This window comes from Leptidea sinapis, chromosome Z, assembly GCF_905404315.1.
Source record: "Leptidea sinapis chromosome Z, ilLepSina1.1, whole genome shotgun sequence".
Classification (NCBI taxonomy): Eukaryota; Metazoa; Arthropoda; class Insecta; order Lepidoptera; family Pieridae; genus Leptidea; species Leptidea sinapis.
Window position 1 is genome coordinate 34810605 of NC_066312.1, and position 9956 is coordinate 34820560.

Genomic DNA, 9956 nt, shown 5'->3' on the forward strand with positions numbered 1-9956 from the left:
GGCTTTGACAGTTAATTATTGAATATTAACGAATATGGCTGTATGGACTTGAACCCTTTGCCTGTCCTAATAATGGATGAAGAAATCAAAAAAAAAATCCCGGATACGTCAGAAAATTTCTGAAAAATTTATTATCATCATTTCAATACAAAAGTAGTAATAAATAAACAGGGACACTTGGAGATTTACAAAAAATATTACTGAGCAATTTGAAACTATTTTTCTTAAACCAATTTAATGCCTAACGGTAATTAAATTGGTTTCGGTCACATATTGCTTCAATTGTTTTTTTCTGATGCAATAGCGCTTTACGTAACGAAGTGGTTTACCCTCCCATAAGAAATTATCACTTCAAAAACCATAGAAATGCTAAACCAGGTAATGCATTACAATAACACCGCCAAAATGGTCCTCTTCCAACATCTATGAAAGTTTCGAATTAATTTCTACGTTTAGTTCGCGAAATATCTATTCAGTCCCATATGCGTAACTCGTTCTAATTTAGCTTATTATTAATGAGTATAGTTTGTGGCTGTGTTGGCTCGTGATACTGCTCTGTTCATGATAAAATATGTTGCTACCCGCGTCTGTTTTTCATTTAATTTAAGTTTAAATTTATGCAAACAATGAGGGGCTAAACTATGCTGTACTAGGGCAGCCATTACTCAGGTGAATGTCAGGTCAAGGTGAATGGATTCAAATTCAGCAGTCAAATTTCGCAGGGAATTAAGATACACAATATTATAGTTTCATAAACTTATTGTTGTTGTGTATCAACAAATGAAACTTATAAACAACAATGGATTTAGACAGACTTGGGTGACTGAGATGGCTTCAAAGGGTTTTTCGCAAGAGGATATAATTTTGATTACAAATATCGTATCGAGGCGTATCTATCTATTATTCCCATAATGGCTTCTGTGGAAGGGGCACCATAATTCAACCATTACTCACCACATCATAATTTGCAATTACTTCAAACCAACAGGATATTAAAGTATCGGCTGACAAAATGTCAAAGTGTATAGGTATCTTAGTTATCCTGTATACAATGTGATATTCAATATATTGAGTACCTAAGTAATTCGTAGTTTATCCTTGCCATATATCAATAACAATGTATCCTACTTTTTTATTTTTATACTATGTGGCTCCGAACTGCAATGTGTTACTAAATTTACCTCGAGAGACAAAGACGGTCTCTGGCTGCTAAAAGCAATATAGTTTCCGACAAATAAAGGTCACAAAAGGTGTTCAAAGCCTGGTACAACTACACTAGAGCCACTTTTGACGCTCTCAGAGTGCAATATAACAATGAGTTTCGATCTCTACTGGGGTTGCCATGGAGGTGTAGCGCGTCGGGTATGTTTGCGATGCACAGGGTTGACGATTTTTATGCTGTAATGCGTAGGGCTAGAGCGGGATTTCTGACGAGATTATATAATAATCATAATAATTAAATATTGAAGACGGTAAAACATTACCACCTAAATACACCAATTTTTTTCCTTATATAATAATGTTATTTTGAATTTTTATTTGTAATTTTTAATTTATAAATTTAAATTTTTAATTTAGAACTTTTAATTAATGTTACTTAATTAATTAAGTAATGTTATCTACTTTAATAAATAGTCCATAACCAATTTTGTAATTGGTTATGGACGGTTTATTCGGTCTGAAATAAAATATCTTTATTTTATTTCTATCGGTGCATACATTATAACTTGGTCGATCAATTTTAGACTAATATAAGAAGTAATGATTTAATTATTTATTTTAACATTCACCAACTGTCTGCATCTACAAGGAACCGTCTGACATGTTTATTGAGCCGCCGCTCTTTGGTACCTATTAATAAGTTCCCTAAATCAACACACAGAGCTGTCTGAAAAGAAATAACTATAAACGGGATATCATAACGATGATACAGAGCTACACTAGCTCAAAGTAAGCCGGGAGCTCCATAAAAACGTTAACAACACAAGTTTGTCCGTTTGTTGAAGTTCAGTTGTTAACGACTGAACTTGTGTTCGTGCACTATGTGTTACGAGACAGCGCTAGTTGATTTAATACTTCATCTATCAAATATAAGAACTATAATTTGACGTTTCTCATTGTAAATCTCGAAAATTATTATTGAATCGCGTGTTGTTTTAGAATATAAAACGTTTAAATGTAAAGGTTTTACCTTAACGCACGCTTGACTTTTTGGTAAGCTGGTAAATGTGTGACGAGAACGTCACGAACGAACGCTAGCATTACACGGACGGTTATTTCTTGATTATTTCTTAATTTCATTTCGTTCTTGAACAATTTTATAAATTTATATTCTGTTTTAGTTCAGTCTTATGATTAGGAGCACGCTCGTAATTTTTTGAAGTGAATGCATCTTTAGCCACGTTGGGCACTTTTTGGTGGGGGAAAATGTTATGGGTTCCCGTCACCGACATGCTCATGACTGACGCACGCGTAAATAATTAAAAAAAATATATATATACATATAGTTAGACACCTTTAGGATGGGCGAAATCTATTGAGTTCGCGTCACCGAACAAAATGCTTATAATATATAGATATCTGTAGCAATACAGCTGACGTATTGTACAACATTAGTGCTGTGTATATCTTATATGTGAAATTGAATGGATTTAGTGAAAAGTTCAATGTGTATACTGAGCATTGTTCTAAAAGATATTGTTTGAATATTAAATTATTGAAAGTAAGTATTAAAAATAATTTAGGGTGAATAATTTAATTGTGAAATTTAAAATTTTACTACTAAAAGTTCTAAGTTTTCACTTCTTTCGGTAGTCTACACCTGCCAATTTTTTTTAAGACACAGGTAGCGATACGATACTATGCCGTTCGGGATTCTTAAATGAACCTAATATTCTAGGCGGCAATATGTTAAGTCTCATTTGCCCAATAATTTCACTAGCTACGGCGCTCTTCAAACCGAAACACAATAATGCTTACACATTTCTGCTTGAATTGATATTCCAGATTGTTTGTTCGACAGTGGTCCGAATGCTACACTGGTTTGAGTATTGAGAGGGTGCTCTGTGAGTATTATCTTTGTGTCTTTGGATGTATTTCAGGGGTGGTTACGATGGAGTTAGTGGAAGCTCTGTCTGTGGGTCTGACTGACCGTGGACTAATAGCTAACTAAGTTCAGGAAGGGGTAACTTCTAAAATATTTATTTTAACAAACACTAGGGTTGTTAAAACGAGACAAATATTCCCAATGTTGAGTTATACTGAATTATTGAGCTGGTGAAATCTTATACAACTTGTACTTTTACATCGTTACCGATTTGTATTTTGTCCAACATTTTAACGTCCAACGAACAAAATATCCGACAAATAATTATCATAACTAACAATGAGTTTACGCTGTTTATTTTTGTTATTATACCTATACTAGAGGACAATCTCAAAAATGTGTCTTTTGACGTGTTACAATTTCAATCGACTTTATTGTATATTTTTCGTAATTATACGGTCACTTATGTTACAGCAGAGTACGGGCCGCTATTCTCACATATTATCAGGTGAAATGTATGAATACTCGTTAATTCTCCCATTTTGAAATAACAATAAGTGTTAACTGTCAGTTATTATATACGTTTATACACATTTATCTGTAAGTAGATTCACTAATGCTGTTATCAGTACATACAACAACACTTCTTTTAAGCTCTATAAGACTGCAGCTTCTACTAATTTATCACTTCACACGAAACGCATGAATATTCAAATTCATATTTCTTCATTCAAAATGAATATGAAATCACTTATTCAAAGTCAAAAACTATCCGTTCGTTAACAAATTTTTTTAAGTGACTTTAATTTTATATTAATTAATAAATTACTGATCTTTATACATATTCTTTTTTATAATTTTAAAATATTTCGTCTACCTACTTATATGTAAACATGTCTATACAGGTCCCTGACCTGCAATAAAATGATTTTATTTTATTTATTTATTTATTTATCCACATGGAAATGAAATTCCTTAGACCCAGGAAGTACGGGTGTAAGAAACTCAGTAACAACACTTTTTTTTAATAAAATGTTAATACAATAAAATTTATAATTTGAATACAACTTTTTTATTCATCCCAATGCATTCATAGAAGACAATACTTCAAATATCATATATTATAGGAAAGCTTACATAACTGACCTTTGATGGTTGATGGTCAAGATCTGTCTATATTCTACTACGTCTATGTTAGTAAGGTATATATCCGACTCGTCGTCCTTTCGATACGCCTTTGTTTAACTTTTTGTTTATAAACTTTCAACATCAATCACTATAGCTTTATCTTACAAAAGCTTTTGAAATTGCAAAACACGCCATGTTAAATTGGAAGTGCTGCCGTTTTAGAATTGTTTGTATTCGACTACGAACGAGGATTATTCACGAACAACAACAAAATGCAATATGTTCTTGATGGACTTATAATTGGTCAACGATTTAGCAAGTATAATACCCGCTATATATACATTTTGCTTTTTAAACAGATAGAGTCGTATGACGTGACCATCCCAAGACCGTCACAAAATTATCTTCTAGTTTTTTTTAATAGATCCAATTATCACACACTCAAATAATAAGGACATGTGCGCCTAGGCACGCCAACTAATGTAAGCTGAATTATTTAATATTGAAATTGTTTAACCTGAGGAAAGCTTAGATTATTTCGTAAATGTTATGTATAATATTATTAGAATGGAAAGAAAGGTCATTTATTAATAAAACCCAAAAGAATTTCAAATTATTCATACAAATAATGTATAAATAATTGGAATACATTTGACCAATGGGAGGCTCCTTTGCACCGGATGCGGGCTAGATTATGGGTACCACACGGGGCCTATTTCTACCGTCAAGCAGTAATGTGTAAGCATTACTATGTTTCGATCTGAAGGGCGCCATAGCTAGTGAAATTACTTTGCAAATAAGACTTGACATCTTATGACTCAGGTGACGAGCGCAGTAATAGTGCCGCTCAGAACTTTCGGGCTTTTCAAGAATCCTGAACGGCACTGCATGGTAATTAGCAGGGCGTATCTAAAACCATCAGCTGAAATTCCGGCTCGTCTCGTCCCTTATTTTAATAAAAAAAAAGAAAGTACGGGTAGGACGCGTCATAAAAAAAAGATATAAAATTTCTGAAGCCATATAAATTAATTAAAAGCTTCTAGACCGTGAAGCTTGTATGCGAACCAAAAAAAAAGTAAATAAACATATAATATAGCATGTATTCCGAACAATACTTCAGCAGTTAGGTTGATAAAACAAAGAGCGGTAAAGCAAGTGAAAATCCGTTGATCTCGTAGTCCAGTCACGGAGCAACTTTTGTCGCGCGCCGCAGAACGTGTTCTAGTGATTTTTCATTTATACACAATTTTGTGGCATTGTTGGAAAGACAATTGACGCTCTCTGCGGGGACGTTATAACTATGAAAAACGAGACTTGCGTGATGGAAGTACCTAAAGGACTAGTGACGCGACTTTTTGTTAATTAAGCAACCTTTTCGACAAGAGTTAACTTTTTATCGTAAAATAATAGCAAAAATAGAGTGCGCTTGTATATATATCACAGGATTGCAGAAGTGAAGCAACCGCAATCAATTTATATATATACCTATAGTATTATGTGGTATTATTAAGGATCGTATTAGTAGAAACAAGGCAGAAATTAAAGTCATTATTTATTTAAGTGTATATGAATCAAATTACATAATATGTTTTTTCAATATATAATATTCGGACGACAAACCACTAACTAAATTAAACTTGTAATCGAAATGTATGAACGATGCGGGACTCAAACCCGCGACCTCTCGGTTTCCGTCCAAGCGCTTGTCCACTGAGCCAACCGTTCAAGTGACGTATGGTTCAAAAATTTTGGTATGTCTTGTTCTACTCTCAGGTTGTGGCTTAACCAACAGGATCTACTTAACAGTTGATAACCTGCTCAACTCCAATTAATGCATATTAAGAAATTGGCTTGAGATGTCGCTCTTTCAAATCTAAACAATTTGGTATCCCTCACTTCTGGGATTAATTAAAATCCAAATTTATGAATGATGCGGGACTCGAACCCGCAACTTCTCGGATTCGTCGTTTCGTTGGACTTGGATTCGTTTACCAAAGATATATACAGCATAATTTAATTATTAAAAGTAACGTTTGGGCACAGGTGTCCCTCTCTTAATAGATGGTGGATTTGCCAGTACTATGTAATACCATTTTTGTAACTTGCAGTAAACATTTTTGTTTTAGGGTGTTTTTAAATTTTTCTTCCACAATTTTCAGGTATTCCTGAAAATCTTTTTTGGCCTTATTTTTCTAAGACTTCCAGCATGCCACACCATAAGTAGTACATTTTTAATCAAAGGAAGAGTTTTAGTAATTTCTTCGAGAGTGTAGGATAGAGCAAATTTTAATTCAATATTTTACTAAAGCTATTCTTGCTTGACCAGAGAAATCTTTGCATACTGGTGGACCTCATTGCTAGTTATGAACCATCGTGCTTTTACGAGACTTTTCAGGATTTCGTTTTGAGACCTTTGGAGTATCTCAATTTTCCGAGGAGGTGTTAAAACTCCTGTCTTGACAGCACCTCAGACCATTATGAAATGAAAGTTAGCCGCTGTTAGCCGAGATACCCTTGAACATAAAAATATCTAGTAGAACAGGCGATTTCGTGTGGTCGGTAGGCCAAAATGTTGGTTCGTCTGTACAGACTGTCGCCAATGAGTTACTATCAAGACTCTTATTTTAGCGTTCGAGTCCCCACCAAGAATAAAACGATGGTCTAACATTTAGAAGTACTTGAAAAAGGAATCTATGACTTTTTGTTTTGGGAGGGCTACTACACTGACGACAAATTGAACCTACCCCTCATATCTTCAACGGATACTGACGTAACTTAGAGGTAGTCCGTTTCATAGGCAGATTGATGGTGGGGTTTGAATTCAATTATGCGCGATTTTAGCGATTTCCTGGGATAGCGGCCTTAAAGACCAAACCAAAGTAACACTATAACTTGAAGTTGAGCATCATGAAATATGGATCTTACGCAAATGTCAAACGCATGAATATGACAAGAAGTAATGATACAGTTATGACATTAGTACAGTAAGGAATTGGAAGTCACTGTCAGCAAATAATGGGCGACCGTGAGAAGAATGCCATTTAAATTTCCCCGATACACGGCTCTTTGTCTGTAAAGGTTTACCACACCTCGTTGTTTAGTGTTGAAGTTTAACGCTTTTCCACCGTCAGCAAAATAAAACAAGTCTTCATGTTTTCTTCATATTTTTTTAAAGAATAATTTTTTTGGCGAACGAATGACTTTTGGCGAATGAAGAACATGTACCTATTAAACATTCAAATCTCCTAAAATATTTCAAATTATTTAAATAAAATTTATATGACCGTGTTGGTCGATAGTTTGATATATAAATGGCTGATTTCGAAATAAATTCAATTCAATTGTTCTATTTCATACTACGATAACAGCCATTTATAATTTACACCATGATAAACTCTGAGAAGTGTCTAATATATTATGTACTAACTATTTCATCAAATATGTCACACAACATTCTTTATTTTTTCGGGTGCATCCATTTCTACCATTTACTTAACAAAATGCCACTATGGTCTTATTGTACTGGTTCTCTCTCTTTCAACAAGGCTCTCCCAGTAATGAATACTTCCATTTGACCGTAAAAACCGACCGTGAAACGCAGCTCAAATACACAACGATCAGTATCGAAACTTACTGAATTTTTTGAAACAAGTATCAGCAGCCGAGTTTGACCACCAAAAATCAAGTAATATTAAGAAGATCTCACATCACTTTGATTTATAGCGTTCCACTACTGGTTCCACTCAAGAATCTCTAGATTTTGAAGAATATTTTTGAATTGAATTGATTATTATGATTAAATTGAATTGAAGCAAATGATCTCGGAGAGTTCTGGTTTTAAGTTTCATTTAAATTCACTTAATAACAAGCAATGCGCTTGTGCGGTTGCTCCTTCCAGTGAAAAGCCATAAAATAATAATTTTGCGAATGTGATAGACAACTAAATTTCAATTTGATATATGCTGGCTTATACATGATTATTGTTAGCAATATTGGTGTATCTACAAATTTATATTAATGATATCGGGTTGTGAGGTTACAAATATATGGGAGTATACCCTAATGCGTAGAGTTTAACATTTTTGCACAAACTTCCTTAATTTTCCTTTGTGAGATAGCTTACGTGACGGGAATCTCTGGTGCAGATTGGATTTTACATCGCAGAATCAACGTTACTTACGTGAAAACATTTTATTGTGTTTTAAGAATTTTCGGTTTGTGCGAATTCAGTAAAATGGAGTGAATTATATTAATTAAAGGAAATCTTCATTTTAATTAAAGATGGTTTACTTTAATGGGATTAGATTCACGAGCCAGTTCATGAGTCACAAATGGTAAGTCTGGTATTCTATAAGTTCATGTTTCCGGACGTTAAGAAAAATGTGGGCATTTTTTAGAGGGACCCATGTCATATCATCCTGGAAACACCACACTAGAAACTTCATATTCTTAAATGCAACAAATTAATAAAGTTTTAAAAGCACGCTGTAGAAGAACACATGACATCCAGATGATGGGGATGATATCCAAGTTGTACGGAGATATTCGGCGGCAGGAATATTTTTAACGATTTCATTAGAGTTAGATTCGTATCACTCTTCCTGAGATTCTGTTAAATATTTCGGGATAAATGTGCCATAATATGTATTTTTCTGTATCTCGTGTGTGCAATATTTAAAGTGATACAAAAACCTAAACATAGGAATAAACCAACCGAGCATTTATAATATTAGTAAGCTTAATATAAACGAATCTAATGCCATAATGACAACCGCAGGAATTATCCTTAAAAAAAACCACAAGATGATTAAGTAGCTATGAAACCTTTGTCACGAAAAACATAATTTCAAAGCAACTAAGCCACCGTATCCTAAGAGTAGCGAACCATATTTCCGCTTTAAGCCTCACAAAAAGACACCCGTTCACCGACTTCCATTTATAACAGTCGCATTAATGTAGGAACTCTTTTGTGGGGAAAAATATGATTATGACGGAACTGGTCGCGGGTTATGCATTGTCCCTTACGAATTGAAAAAAAAAAAACATCAAATATGGCCTCCTTCTAAGCCGTCCGGGAAATTAAAAATGTCGCAATCACGCGGCTCTTGCGTTTTTATACGGGGCATGTTAACTTTTGTTCGTGGAATTTTAATGTTGGACGTATTTTATAAAGAGTGTGGAAGCGTTGAAGATTAATTTCCAAGATGGTGGATTAGATTTATATATTTGTGTAAATTGTCCCAATGTAGGATCTAATAATATATTATTATTGTAAATCTGTATAAAGGGTGTAATGAGGGTGTTTGCATTTGTTTTACACGGGATACCAGTTTTGAAGTTTTACTTCGTTTGACGCGTTTGGGAATGGGATGAGAGTGAATTATTACGTTACACGTGCTCAGCCACATCCAAATATTACAGGATGATTTTGGTTTATACGTTCCGTGTGCACACCGATATCTAAAAGTAACAGAATGAAGTTGGTTTCTAAAAGTCTCTTTAGATTGTAATGTTAACTATTATGGCGGCTATAGGAGTAATTGTAGAAAGTGAAATTAGTGGGCAAATTAGACTTAACATCTTACTTCTCAAAGTTACGAGCGCAATTGTAGTGCCAATCAGAATTTTTTGGTCTCAAGAATTCCGAGCGGTACTGCATTGTAATGGGCATGGCGTATCAATTACCATCAGCTGAACGTCCTGCTCGTCTCATCTCTTATTTTCATAAAAAAGTATATTATATTGAACACTATAGGAGTGTATCTAAAAAGTTTCTTGTCGT